Source organism: Hyperolius riggenbachi, chromosome 12 (assembly GCF_040937935.1).
Source record: "Hyperolius riggenbachi isolate aHypRig1 chromosome 12, aHypRig1.pri, whole genome shotgun sequence".
NCBI lineage: Eukaryota > Metazoa > Chordata > Amphibia > Anura > Hyperoliidae > Hyperolius > Hyperolius riggenbachi.
In genome coordinates this window covers 109,627,760-109,641,409 of record NC_090657.1, presented here as the reverse complement: position 1 = coordinate 109,641,409, position 13,650 = coordinate 109,627,760, and the positions used below count along the sequence as shown (strand labels likewise).

Genomic DNA, 13,650 nt, shown 5'->3' with positions numbered 1-13,650 from the left:
GAACATTAGAAGCGTGCGCGCGCGTGCACGGAGCGGGGGCGCGCGTGCACGGCGCGATTTGCATTGCATAGAAGCAGTGCATGAGTGAGCGTAGCTAGGAGGCAGGAGACGCAGGAAGCTAACAAGCGCTGGCTGACCCGGAAATAGTTCCGGCCAGCAGCTCCATTTTGAATAAATTATAATCAATCACCCTGCCAGTAACAATGTAACTAAAGGCTCCAGAGCGGCGCTACACAAGCGAAATTGCAGGACTGGGAAGGAAGATTTAGGTAATATCTTCATTTTGAAAAACGATCCTGGCTTAAAGAGACTCCGTAACAAAAATTGCATCCTGTTTTTTATCATCCTACAAGTTCCAAAAGCTATTCTAATGTGTTCTGGCTTACTGCAGCACTTTGTACTATCACAGTCTCTGTAATAAATCAATGTATCTTTCCCTTGTCAGACTTGTCAGCCTGTGTCTGGAAGGCTGCCAAGTTCTTCAGTGTTGTGGTTCTGCTATGCACTCCCCCCTCAGGGGGGAAAGAAACACACAAATGATCTCTTGAGATTCAAAAGGAAGGCTGTATACAGCCTGCTTGAGTATGGATGTATTTTCTATGTGTGGACATGCTGTACATCAGCCTACTTCCTGTTTTGGTGGCCATTTTGTTTGTTTATAAACAAACTTTTTAAAACTGTTTTTAACCACTTTTAATGCGGCGGGGAGCGGCGAAATTGTGACAGAGGGTAATAGGAGATATCCCCTAACGCACTGGTATGTTTACTTTTGTGCGATTTTTAACAATACAGAGTCTCTTTAAGGTTCACTTTAAGTCATTTTAAAAAAATGAGTTTTACTCACCTGGTGCTTCCCTCAGCCCCCTGTAGCTGATCGGTGCCCTCGCCGTGTCTCTCTGATCCTCCCGTCCCCGCCGGCGACCACTTCCGGTTTCACCGTCAGGACCTGACAGGCATGGGAACGTAAGTGATTCTTCGCGTTCCCAGCCACAATAGCAGCATGGGGGGCGATATTGTGGCTGGGAACGCGAAGAATCACTCGCGTTTCCATGCCTGTTGGGTCCTGACGGCGAAACCGGAAGTGGTCGCCGGCGGGGACAGGAGGATCAGAGAGACACGGCGAGGGCACCGGTCAGCTGCAGGGGGCTGAGGGAAGCCCCAGGTGAGTAAAACTCATTTTTTTTTTTATGACTTAAGTGCCTCTTTAACTCTGGAGGGGATAAGGCCCCTTGCTTGCTAAACCTCTCTCTTTAGGTGAGGAAAGGTTATCTTATTATCCTGCAGGAGTCTACATATCATGTCTTAAAACAGAACTAAAAGTAAAATATATCACTGAAGTTGGCACATAGCTTGCTATACTAGCAGCCAGGCTTGAACAGAATGTACAGTGCAGTGAAAGTCCTGTCCTGCTAGTCATTTCATCCCCAGTCTGCTTCCCTAGTAAAATGATTCAAAGATTCGGATCAAAGATCCGGATCTTTTCAATGATCCGATTTGAATGATCCGAATCCTTGAAAAGATCCGGACTTCCCATCTCTACTAACCAGTAACCAGTGGCAGGGTCAGGGGACTGGTGGCAATCTATAAAATTGTTCACAATCAAGCAGCTGTGCTAGGCGCAGGCGCACAGGACGCACATTACAGACACGCAGAGGCAGAGCGGCACGCTTGTTGCTGTTGCCTCCAATCCCAGCAAACTTGGCAGTCACATTTACGGCCCCACCCCCTCAAGTTCGTGGTGTTGTTGTGGAGACTGGAGAGGAGAGAAGTTGCAGCTATAATTGTGACAGCCTGTTTGAGTCGCTGAGAGATCAAGAGAGAGGGGGCGGGCCGACTGCAGGCTTGAAGACGGAGGGTGCTCCCATTCTCCTGAGAAGTATGTTTTGTTTCTGTTTCTGTAGCCTGCCTGTGCCTTTCTTGACGCTGATTACCGTGGGGGATGGGGAGAAAAGTGTGTGAGAGGGGAGGGGGAGGCGAGAGAGAGAGAGAGAGAGAGAGAGAGAGAGAGAGAGTGTGTGTGTGTGTGTGTGTGTGTGTGTGTGTGTGTGCGTGCGTGCGTGCGTGCGTGCGTGCGTGCTTGCGTGCGTAGGTGTGTGGCTGTCTGTTTGAAAACTTAAAGCGAATCTGAATAGTTAAAAAACACTGGTCCTCCACGATCCTCTGTTCTCCCGCTGCCAGCTAGTTTCAGTTCGTTCATTCTGTCAGCTTGTAAGTCGATGGCAACTGCCCCTGTGCGTCCCGAGCCACACGTATCTTTATTTGCGTTCCTGCCCGCAATTGCGGGTGGGAACGTGAAGAAAGATGCGCGCAGGCGCAGTTGTCGCTTCGACCGAAACTAGCTGGCGCCGGGAGGACGGAGGCTCCTGGAGGACCAGCGTGGGACAGGAAGGCTGCAATGGACTGGCAGAGGCCACAGGTAAGTGAAATACTTTGTTTTTTAACTATTCAGTTCTACTTTAACCACTTAAAGAGAACCAGAGATGAAGAAGAAATAGATTTATTCATACCTGGGGCTTCCTCCAGCTCCATAAGCCTGGATTGCTCCCACGCCGCCTTTCTCCGCTGCCTGGATCCGCTGGTACCGGGTCCCGTCATTTCAACCAGTCGAGCCAGTCGACGCAAGCGCAGTGCGCTCCCTCCCTACTACACAGATGCATGCGTACAGAGCTGGAGGGAGGGGCTGTGGATGCGGAAGACTGGTCGTGTCCAGCGGAAGTGACGGGACCCGGTACCGGCGATAGAGGCAGCGGAGGACGGCGGCGTGGGAGCGATCCAGGCTTATGGAGCTAGACTAAGCCCCAGGTATGTATAACATATTTTTAAATTTTTAAGCTTTCCCTCGTCTCTGGTTCCCCTTAAGGACTGCACTCTTAAAACCCCTTAAAGGAGTCATCAGGCAAAGTATAGTAAAATGAGTGGTACTTACCGGGGGCTTCCTCCAGCTACAAGCTCCCAGGATGTCCCTCGCCGCAGCTCTCCCCGCAGCCGTTCTCCGCAGGTCCGTCCCGGTCCCCGGCGATGATATGAAAGCGACCTCCAGGTCGCTCTGTACTGCGCCTGCGTGAGCGGCGCTGTCAATCACCGCCACGTGGGCCAGAGCGGACTGGAGGTCGCTCTGACATCATTGCCGGGGACCGGGACAGACCTGCGGCGAGGTACATCCTGGGAGCTTGGAGCTGGAGGAAGCCCCCCGTAAGTACCCCTCATTTTACTATACTTTGCCTGATGACTCCTTTAAGGACCAGACACTTTTTTTCCATTCAGACCACTGAAGCTTTAACGGTTTATTGCTCGGTCATACAACCTACCACCTAGATGAATTTTATCTCCTTTTCTTGTCACTAGGGCCCGTTTCCACTATCGCGAATCCGCATGCGTTGCCCGCATGCGGATTCGCACAGTCAGTACAAGTGGATGGGACTGTTTCCACTTGTGCGTTTCCCCGCACGTTTTTCTGTGCAGGAAAAATCTGCAGGGTAGGGCCCTCAGAATTCGCCTGCGTGTGGAATGCAGGCGAATCGCACGCAATGTATTTAATAGGGAAATCGCATGCGTTTTCCCCATGCGTTTTTTGCCGCGATTTCGCATAGGTATTAATGTTAATTTACACAGGCAGTGACATGGTTAATTTCGCGTACAGCCTTACCTATGCGAAATCGCATGCGAAATCGCGGCAAAAAACGCATGCGGAATCACACCCGCATGCGATTTGCCTGCGGTGATTCGCCGGCGATTCCGCAACGCTATAGTGGAAACGGGCCCTAATACAGCTTTTTTTTCGTGCTATTTCATTGCTGCTGTGATTTTTAGTTTTTATTATATTCATCAAAAAAGACATGATTTCCCATTTTGAAGCATCTCTGACTTTTCTGAGCACCTGGCATGTTTCATGAGGTGCTAGAATTGCAGGATAGTATAAATACCCCCCAAATTACCCCGTTTTGGAAAGAAGACATCCCAAAGTATTCACTAAGAGGCATGGTGAGTTCATAGAAGTTTTTATTTTTTGTCATAGGTTAGCGTAAAATGACACTTTGTGACAAAAAAAAAAATTAAAATTAAAAAAAAGTTTCCATTTCTGCTAACTTGTGACAAAAAACAATGAAATCTGCCACGGACTCACCATGCCCCTCTCTGAATACTTTGAGGTGTCTACTTTCCAAAATGGGGTCATTTGTGGGGTGTGTTTACTGTCCTGGCATTTTTGGGGTGCTAAATTGTAAGCACCCCTGTAAAGCCTAAAGGTGCTCATAGGACTTTGGGCCCCTTAGCGCACCTAGGCTGCAATAAAGTGTCACACATGTGGTATCGCCGTACTCAGGAGAAATATAGAATATAGAAATATAGGAGAAAGTATAATGTGTTTTGGGGTGTATTTTTACACACAATAGTCCATGTACAGAGATATTTCTCCCACCCAGCATGGGTATGTGTAAAAATACACCCCAAAACACATTATACTACTTCTCCTGAGTACGGCGATACCACGTGTGACATTTTTTTGCAGCCTAGGTGCGCTAAGGGGACCAAAGTCCTATGAGTACCTTTAGGATTTTACAGGTCATTTTGAGGCATTTGGTTTCTAGACTACTCCTCACGGTTTAGGGCCCCTAAAATGCCAGGGCAGTATAGGAACCCCACAAGTGACCCCATTTTAGAAAGAAGACACCCCAAGGTATTCCGTTAGGAGTATGGCGAGTTCATAGAAGATTTTAATTATGGTCACAAGTTAGCGGAAATTGATTATTTTTTTTTTTTTTAACAAAGTGTCATTTTCCACTAATTTGTGACAAAAAATAAAATCTATGAACTCATCATACACCTAACGGAATACCTTGGGGTGTCTTCTTTCTAAAATGGGGCCCTATACTGCCCTGGCATTTTAGGGGCCCTAAACGATGAGGAGTAGTCTGGAAACCAAATGCCTCAAAATGACTGTTCAGGGGTATAAGCATCTGCAAATTTTGATGACAGGTGGTCTAGGAGGGGCCGAATTTTGTAGAACCGGTCATAAGCAGGGTGGCCTCTTAGATGACAGGTTGCATTGGCACTGAAGTGCAGGAAGCGCAGGATGTTCTCAAATCGTGACCTGGACATGGCAGCAGAGAACATGGGCATGTGCTGTATTGGGTGCGTAGACCAATAAGACCGCAATACATTCTTTTTGACTAGACCCATGTTAAGGAGAAGGCCCCAAAAAATGTTACGTTCGGAAACTTGGAGTTGTTTCCACCGAAAAGATTGGGCATGGTAGCTTCTTGGATTGTCGGTTGCGTATTGTGTGGCATAACTGTTTGTCTCAGCCACAATTAAGTCGTAGAGACCAGCAGTGATCAGAAAAAAAAAATTCTGTCACTGCGGTGGGGCGGGTGAGGGTTTGGCCGGGTGATCAGAAGCCCGCAGGGGGCAGATTAGGGCCTGATCTGATGGATAGGAGCTAGGCTGTTGGAGTCGGAGTCGTGGAGTTAGAGTCGGGGCAATTTTGGGTGCCTGGAGTCGGAGTCTGGAAAAAATGCTCCGACTCCTAATGAATTTAATCTGTAATTTAAAATAGAAAATATGATAAAATGTTCTATTTCTCAGATAATAGTCATCATAAATCATTTATACATACAGTAATAGCTGTGCTTAGTCCACAAAAATGAAATAAACCAATCAAAATTAGTTACTTCTGCTGCAATAAAGCAGTCCCCGTATTTTTAAAGTCAGATATACACATCTGATTGTGACTGTATATATGATGTGTACACAGGAATCTCTTATATATACTAAATAACATTTCTATGCTGTAAGTACCGGTATAAAGCCTGATGTGTAGCCGTGTCACTAATAAAGATGGTCAATGAGATGGAAATAATTCTGCGTTGATTCTGATTTATGCAAATGTACTCATGAAATACTCTTTGCTCATGAAATCAAATAATTTGATATGTTGTTAAAATTTGGTTTGGTGACTACGAATTAAATGGTACCTGAGAAGGATGAAAAGAAAAGTTTTATACATAACTGGGGCTTCTTCCAGCCCCCTTCTGGCTAATCAGTCCCTCGCTGTCCACCTCCACCACCTGGATCTTCTGCTATGAGTCCTGGTAATTCAGCCAGTCAGCGCAGTCCGGCTGCATGCCACTTTCACAGCCAGGAGCGTTCTGCACATGCGCAATAGTGCTGCGCAGGAGTAGTACGCTCCAGGCAGCGTAGTGTGTGCATGCACACTAGACTGGTACTTGAGGCAGAATGGCTCAAGTACCGGGACTCATAGCAGAAGATCCAGGTGGCGGAGGAGGACAGCGAGGGACTGATTAGCCTGAAGGGGGCTGGAGGAAGCCCCGGGTATGTATAAAACTTTAATTTCATCTGTCTCAGGTTTGCTTTGTTACACAGTAGTACTATACTCTACATATGCATGCTCCACAGAGCTGCAGGGAATCCACTGAGAATGTTGTGCACATTGAACACAGAGGTGTTGTCTATCACCCATAAACCTGGTTCAGATTGTGCATGAAGAATGTGTAATAGAGGAAGAATTTTCTTATTCCCCTGCAGAGTACCTGCACATCACTCTTATATGTACCCACAGTTACATTGCCTAGGGCCTGATAGATGTTCTTTGTTCCGGTCTGTACCTTTTACAAGTACTCTTACCAAGGACTAGTTTTAGTCCATGACTAAAGGGAATAAATATGGCAGTCTCCATATCCTTCTCACTTCAGCTGTCCTTTAAAATTCCTAAGTGTTGGCAGTTAAGAGACGAATTTCATATTACATACTTTCAATCAACAAGATTTTAATATGCAAATTAGAGGAGTCGGAGTCAGTGGAATCCTAAACTGAGGAGTCGGAGTCGGTGGATTTTTGTACCGACTCCACAGCCCTGGATAGGAGTGCTAGGGGGTGACAGGAGGTGATTGATGGGTGTCTCAGGGGGTGATTAGAGGGGAGAATAGATGCAATTAATGCACTGGGGAGGTGATTGGAAGGGGGTTTGAGGGGGATCTGAGGATTTGGCCGCGTGATCAGGAGCCCACACGGGGCAAATTAGGGCCTGATCTGATGAGTAGGTGTGCTAGGGGGTGACAGGTGGTGACAGGAGGTGATTGATGGGTGTCTCAGGGTGTGATTAGAGGGGGGGGGAATAGATGCAAGCAATGCACTGGGGAGCTGATCAGGGGGGGCTGAGGGCGATCTGAGGGTGTGGGCGGGTAATTGGGTACCCGCAAGGGGCAGTTTAGGGTCTGATCTGATGGGTATCAGTGACGGGTGGAGACAGGGGGAGATTGATGGGTGATCAGTGGGTGATTAGAGGGGAGAACAGATGTAAATAATGCACTGGGGAGGTGATCAGGGGGGTCTGAGGGTGTGGGCGAGTGTTTGGGTGCCCGCAAGGGGCAGATTAGGGTCTGATCTGATGGGTGGCAGTGGCAGGGGGTGATAGGTGATCAGGGTGTGATTAGAAGGGAGAATAGATGCAAGCAATGCACTGGCGAGGTGATCGGGGGGGGGGGGGGGGGTCTGAGGGTATGGGCGGGTGATTGGGTGCCCGCCTGGGGCAGATGAAGGTCTGATCTGATGGGTATGATGGGTAGCAGTGACAGGGGGTGATTGATGGGTGATCAGTGGGTGATTGGAGGGGAGAACAGATGTGAATAATGCACTGGGGAGGTGATCAGGGGGGGTCTGAGGGTGATCTGAGGGTGTGGTGTGGGCGGGTGTTTGGGTGCCCACAAGGGGCAGATGAGGGTCTGATCTGATGGGTATGATGGGTAGCAGTGACAGGTGGTGATTGATGGGTGATTAGAGGGGAGAACAGATGTAAAATAATGCACTGGGGAGGCGATAAGGGGGGGTCTGAAGGTGATCTGAAGGTGTGGGCGGGCGTTTGGGGGCCCGCAAGGGGCAGATTAGGGTGTGATCTGATGGGTAGCAGTGACAGGGGGTGACGGGGTGATTGATAGGTGATCAGGGTGTGATTAGAGGGGAGAATAGATGCAAGCAATGCACTGGCGAGATGATCAGGGGGGGTCTGAGGAGGGCGATCTGAGGGTGTGGGCGGGTAATTGGGTGCCCGCAAGGGGCAGATGAGGGGTAGCAGTGACAGGTGGTGACGGGGTGATTGATGGGTGATCAGTGGGTATTTAGAGGGGAGAACAGATGTAAAAACCCGGCCCTGGATAAATACATCAACAAATTCAGACGCAGAATCTCTGACAGGATCCTGAGTAAAAGAAAGACACTGGCCCAGAACGTAACACCACAGGAGCGACAGGCCATCAGATCCCTTAAGGAGAATAAGGACATTATTATTAAACCAGCGGATAAAGGTGGTGCCATAGTCATAATGAACACCAGTGACTACATCCAGGAGGCACAAAGACAATTATCCAACACCGCTCACTATGCCAAATTACAGGGGGACCCCACAAAAGGCTACAGGATGGCACTTAATAGAATGGTTAACAGATTGCCTGCAAACATCAGACTACATGTAAGGACCCTTATCCCTGAAGAGCCTAGAACAGCCTGCTTTTACATGCTTCCCAAGATCCACAAAGAGGGAAACCCAGGCAGGCCCATAATCTCAGGGAGCGGAACTCTTACAGAGAACATCTCAGGGTGGCTGGAAAACATCTTGAAACCTCTTGTCTGTAAAAGACCCAGCTACTTACAGGATACCACCCACCTCCTGAACAAACTGACAGCCATCGGCCCAGTACCTGAGGGAACCATACTGGCCACGATGGACGTGGAGTCCCTGTACACGAACATTCCCCATGATGATGGTATTGCGGCCTGCCGTAAATATCTTCAGGGTCAGGGCATACCTGTAAATCCTATTACTGGACTGATCAAATTCATTCTCACTCATAATTATTTCACTTTTGGACAGGACCTCTATTTACAGCAGAAGGGCGTGGCAATGGGTTCGCGATTCGCTCCACAGTATGCAGATCTATTCATGGCCAAAATCGAAGAGGAATACCTCAATGCATATGGCATAAAACCCTTGGCCTACTTCCGCTTCATTGATGATATTTTATTTATCTGGTCCGCAAGTGAGGATGATCTTCTCCATTTCCACAGGAACTTCAATGCCTTCCATCCTACAATCAAATTGAAACTTACCTACTCTCACACAGAGATTAACTTTCTGGACACCACCATATACATCAGGGGTAACAACATACAAACCTCTGTGTATTGCAAACCTACAGACCGTCCCACATACCTAAGATATGACAGTTTTCATCCCAAGCACATTAAGAACTCTATAATTTACAGCCAAGCTATAAGGTACAACCGGATTTGTTCTGACAGGATGGACAGAGACAAGCACCTGGATCACCTTAAGAACACTTTCATTAAACAAGGTTACAGTTCTCCCATGGCTGAGGCCCAAATCAGGAAAGCCAGCAACATCCCCAGGACTGAACTCCTGAAATATAAGCAAAACCAGAAAGAGGAACGTGTCCCTTTGGTTGTCACCTACAACCCACACCTGGAAATCTTAAGGAGGATTGCTAAGGAACTTCATCCCATTTTACACAAGGATCACAGACTGAGAACGATATTCCCTAAACCTCCACTCTTGTCATATCGGCAACCACACAGTCTAAAACAAATGATTGTCAGGAGCTCTTTGAATAGGCCTCAACAAAACGGAACATCACCCTGCCGACAAAAAATATGTGGGACCGAGGTGGTACCTGACTCCGAGCAGATTAAATAAAATCTTCCCTAATACTAGCTCTCAATGTTGGCGATGTGACAATGCAGTAGGCTCATTAACCCATATATTCTGGGACTGCGAAGCTATAAAACCATTTTGGCAATCGGTCCAGAAATACATTAAAATTTTAACAGACGGAGATCCGATTGAAGATCCCTCATACTACTTGCTCCATAATACCCCAAAACCCTTTAAAAAATTCAAGCGCTCTCTTTCTCGCCATTTGATCCAAGCTGCAAGAGTCCTTATTGCTCGCCACTGGAAATCACAATCTGTGCCTTCAATAAGGGAATGGATTAATGAGATAAAGTTTGTCTATCAGATGGAGTCTTTGACCCACACCTTACACGATAGGGACGAGGCCTTCTCACGTACATGGATTCACTGGGATAGGTTTCTAGAATCAGAAGAATACCTACAAATTCCCCAGGATACATAAATATTTTACATTTTCCCCTTCGTAATGGGGTGATTCCACATGTTTCCTCATAAACTTGAGTGTTTTACTAGATCATGTGAGGTCTATTTGGGTTCGGCCCGGCGCGGATCTTTCTATAAATCTTTCCTTCTTTATTTCACTCTAATGGGTTCTCTGGATCTGGTCTTCAGAGGACCCATTCTATTTCTCTCCTTTCCTCTGGTTTTCTTTCCTTCCCCCTCTTTCTTTCTTTCCCCTTACCCCTCTTTATATACTCCGTTTAATAGTGGTAACACTACAGTTTTACTCTTTAAGCGTTAATAGTGGGGGAAGGGATAGGCCCCTGGGCTTAGGATTTTAACTGTTGTGCATAATAGTTTGGAATGTTATATCTGACCTGTGGCTAGGAATGCCCCTCCCCACTAAGTGCTATTGTTATCTGTATTTATTTTGTTCAAGACTGTGATGAACCACTTGTTGTTGTTTTGTTTAAAATGCTTTTTCTTCTTCAAAATAAAATAAAGAATCTTTAAAAAAAAAAATATGTGGGACCTGCAGACACATTTACTCCACTGACAGGGTAACGATACCAGGTTCACAACAGGAGTACAGAGTACAAGGTAAATTTTCCTGTGGGTCCACCAATCTGGTATATCTGATCATGTGTGCTAAATGCCCCAATGTTATGTACGTGGGAGAAACTGGACAAACTCTGCGCAAACGTATGAATGGACACAGGCACACTATTAAAGAGACTCTGAAGCAAGAATAAATCTCGCTTCAGAGCTCAAAGTTAGCAGGGGCACGTGTGCCCCTGCTAAACCGCCGCTATCGCGCCGCACAAAGGGGGTCCCTTCACCCCCAAACCCACCCCAGCACGACTTGGTCGTGCATTTGGTCGCTCCTGGAGGCAGGGCTAACGGCTGCAGCCCTGCCCCACGCGCGTCTGTCAGCGGCGCATCGCCGCCTCTCCCCCGCCCCTCTCAGTGAAGGAAGACTGAGAGGGGCGGGGGAGAGGCGGAGATACGCGCTGACAGACGCGCGTGGGGCAGGGCTGCAGCGGTTAGCCCTGCCCCAACCAGGAAGCGCTCCCCTGCATTACGGAGGGGGATTTGGGGGTGAAGGGACCCCCGTTAAGCCGCGCTATAGCGGCGTTTTAGCAGGGGCACACATGCCCCTGCTAACTCTGAGTCTCTCTTTAATGATACCAAATCTGGACTCCCAGTTGCTACACACTTTCGGTCCAACGGACACAGCATGGATGATCTTCGTGTCACTGCCCTGAAGGGCAGCTTCAAAACGTCAAATGACTGATTAATAGCAGAAACAAAATTTATAAATTGGTTCAAAGCTGTGCAGAAGGGTTTGAATAAGGACAACAACTTTCTATATTGGTATGAGATTGATGATATATGAACTGTCTCAGCCACTCTAGCTGAACTTGTGAACTAAGAATTTACGATACCTCTGGGTCAATCCTAACACCTGGTCTGTGAGCAATAATGTAAACAAGGATCCTTATCTTACCCCATTTAGATGGTCTGTTTGTATTAAGGTATCTTAATGACGTATTTATGCTTGAAAAAAATATCTGTTTTCCCTTTTGATTTTGCATGTATATAAGCTGTCTGTACCACCAGTTTGCAAACTAACAGGATGTAAACCTGACGAAGGCTGCAAGGCCGAAAGCTTGTTTATTCTTATTCATTTTTAGTTAGCCAATAAATGGTATCATCCTGATTTAAAACTTCTTGCTTTTACTGATGGCTAACACGGTACAATACCCTACTGCTACTACAGATGTAAACAATGCACTTTGGAGGTGATCTGAGGGCGCGTCTGCAGGCGATCTGAGGGTGTGGGCGGGTGATCAGGTGCCCGCAAGGGGCAGGTTAGGGTCTGATCTGATGGGTGGCAGTGACCGGTGGTGACAGGGGGTGATTGATGGGTGATTGACAGGTGATCAGTGGGTGATTACAGGGGACAATAGATGTATACAGTACAGTCTAGGTGGGGGGGGGGGGGGGGGGGGCAGGGGTGTCTGGGGAGGATCTGAGGGTTTGTGTGGGGGGGTGATCAGGAGCCCCCAGGGGGCAGTTTAGGACCTAATCTAAATTATAGCATTGACAGATAGTGACATGGGGTGATTGATGGGTGATTGGGTGCAAACAGTGGTCTGAGGGGGTGATCAGGGGGGGTCTGAGGGGTGCTGTGGGCGATCAGGGGGCAGGATCAGTGTTTGTTTGTTACTACAGTCACAGCTGCATCCTCCCCTGGTGGTCCCGGTGATCACCGGGACCACCAAGGCAGGAGGCAGCCTGTATAATACGCTTTGTATACATTACAAAGCGGTTTATACGCTTTGTATGTGGGGGTTAACAACCCGCCGGCGCTGCTAATTGGCTGGCGGGTTGACGCCGTGGGTGGGAGCCCTGTCCCTGTGTGCCTCTTTCAGGACTTTGTCCCTCTTTCTATGTAAATATATGTATTTCTCTACTTAAAAGTGATTGATTGACTCTAAACTTTTTTCCCATCCTTTAAAACCACTTAACGACCAGCTAATGCCGATGGGCGGCGCCTGGTTGTTAGTGGTATAGCATGGAACCTTTCCATGCCAGTTCACGGAGGGTGCCTACGTGAACAGTGTGCGAGCCGCCGATCGCGGCTCGCACACGCAATGTAAACACGCGGGGAAGAAATCCCCGCTGTTTACATCATACGGCGCTGCTGCTGCTAAGGCAGATCGGCGATCCCCGGCCTCTGATTGGCCGGGGATCGCTGGCATATGATAGGCTGAAGCCTATCCTACAATGCTATCCGTCCTGCGCAGCCCATGGAGGGAGAGGTAGGGAGGGAGAGGGAGGGAGCGCATAAAACGCTGCGGAGGGGGGCTTAGAAGAGCCCCCCCGCAAAGCGCAGCAAGCCGGCGGCGATCAGACCCCCCAGCAGGACATCCCCCTAGTGGGGAAAAAAGGGGGGAAGTCTGATCGCCCTGGCTAAATTCTGATCGGTGCTGCAGGCTGTAGAGCCCACGCAGCACCGATCATTACAAATTGCCGTGGTCCTTAAGTGGTTAAATTCATATATTAATACCGTAATTGCAAAATGTTAATATGAAGGAAAATGAACCAGGTTAGAAAGTACCAGTGTGGTTTGAATTGTAATACAACATATTTTTCCTATGAAATCTTTATGGTATGCATGCCGAGGGGTGTGATGGGGGTGTGTCAGGGGAGTGGCTTAAGTATCCCTCTTTCTCATCTCAAAAAGTTGTGAGGTATGGGAGTGTAAGGCTGCGTACACATGTGTGACTTAAGTTGGTTGAGGCTAACCACCTCAGCCGTGTGTACGGCACCCAACGCCCTACCCGCGAGTGATCCGCTGGGTTGATGTACCCTTCCAAACACATCCCCCGATGATCTGATTGTTTGAGCCGCCCCCCCCCCCCCATCTGCTATGTGACATCACACATGCGCTGCTTGTCATCGCCCCCCCCCCCCCGCCATAG

At 48.1% G+C, this 13,650-nt stretch overlaps 1 protein-coding gene across 5 annotated transcripts in view; it reads left to right on the top strand.

Annotated features, from left to right (window-relative positions):
- The first annotated feature begins 1,730 nt into the window (after positions 1–1,730).
- The window catches only part of SRCIN1 (SRC kinase signaling inhibitor 1), a 1,481,450-nt gene continuing 1,469,530 nt past the window's right edge, over positions 1,731–13,650 (top strand). For all 5 annotated transcript variants that reach the window (XM_068262500.1, XM_068262499.1, XM_068262496.1 and 2 more), the window contains exon 1: positions 1,731–1,876. The gene's annotated coding sequence lies outside the window, so the exon portion shown is untranslated. The remainder of the gene's footprint in view (positions 1,877–13,650) is intronic.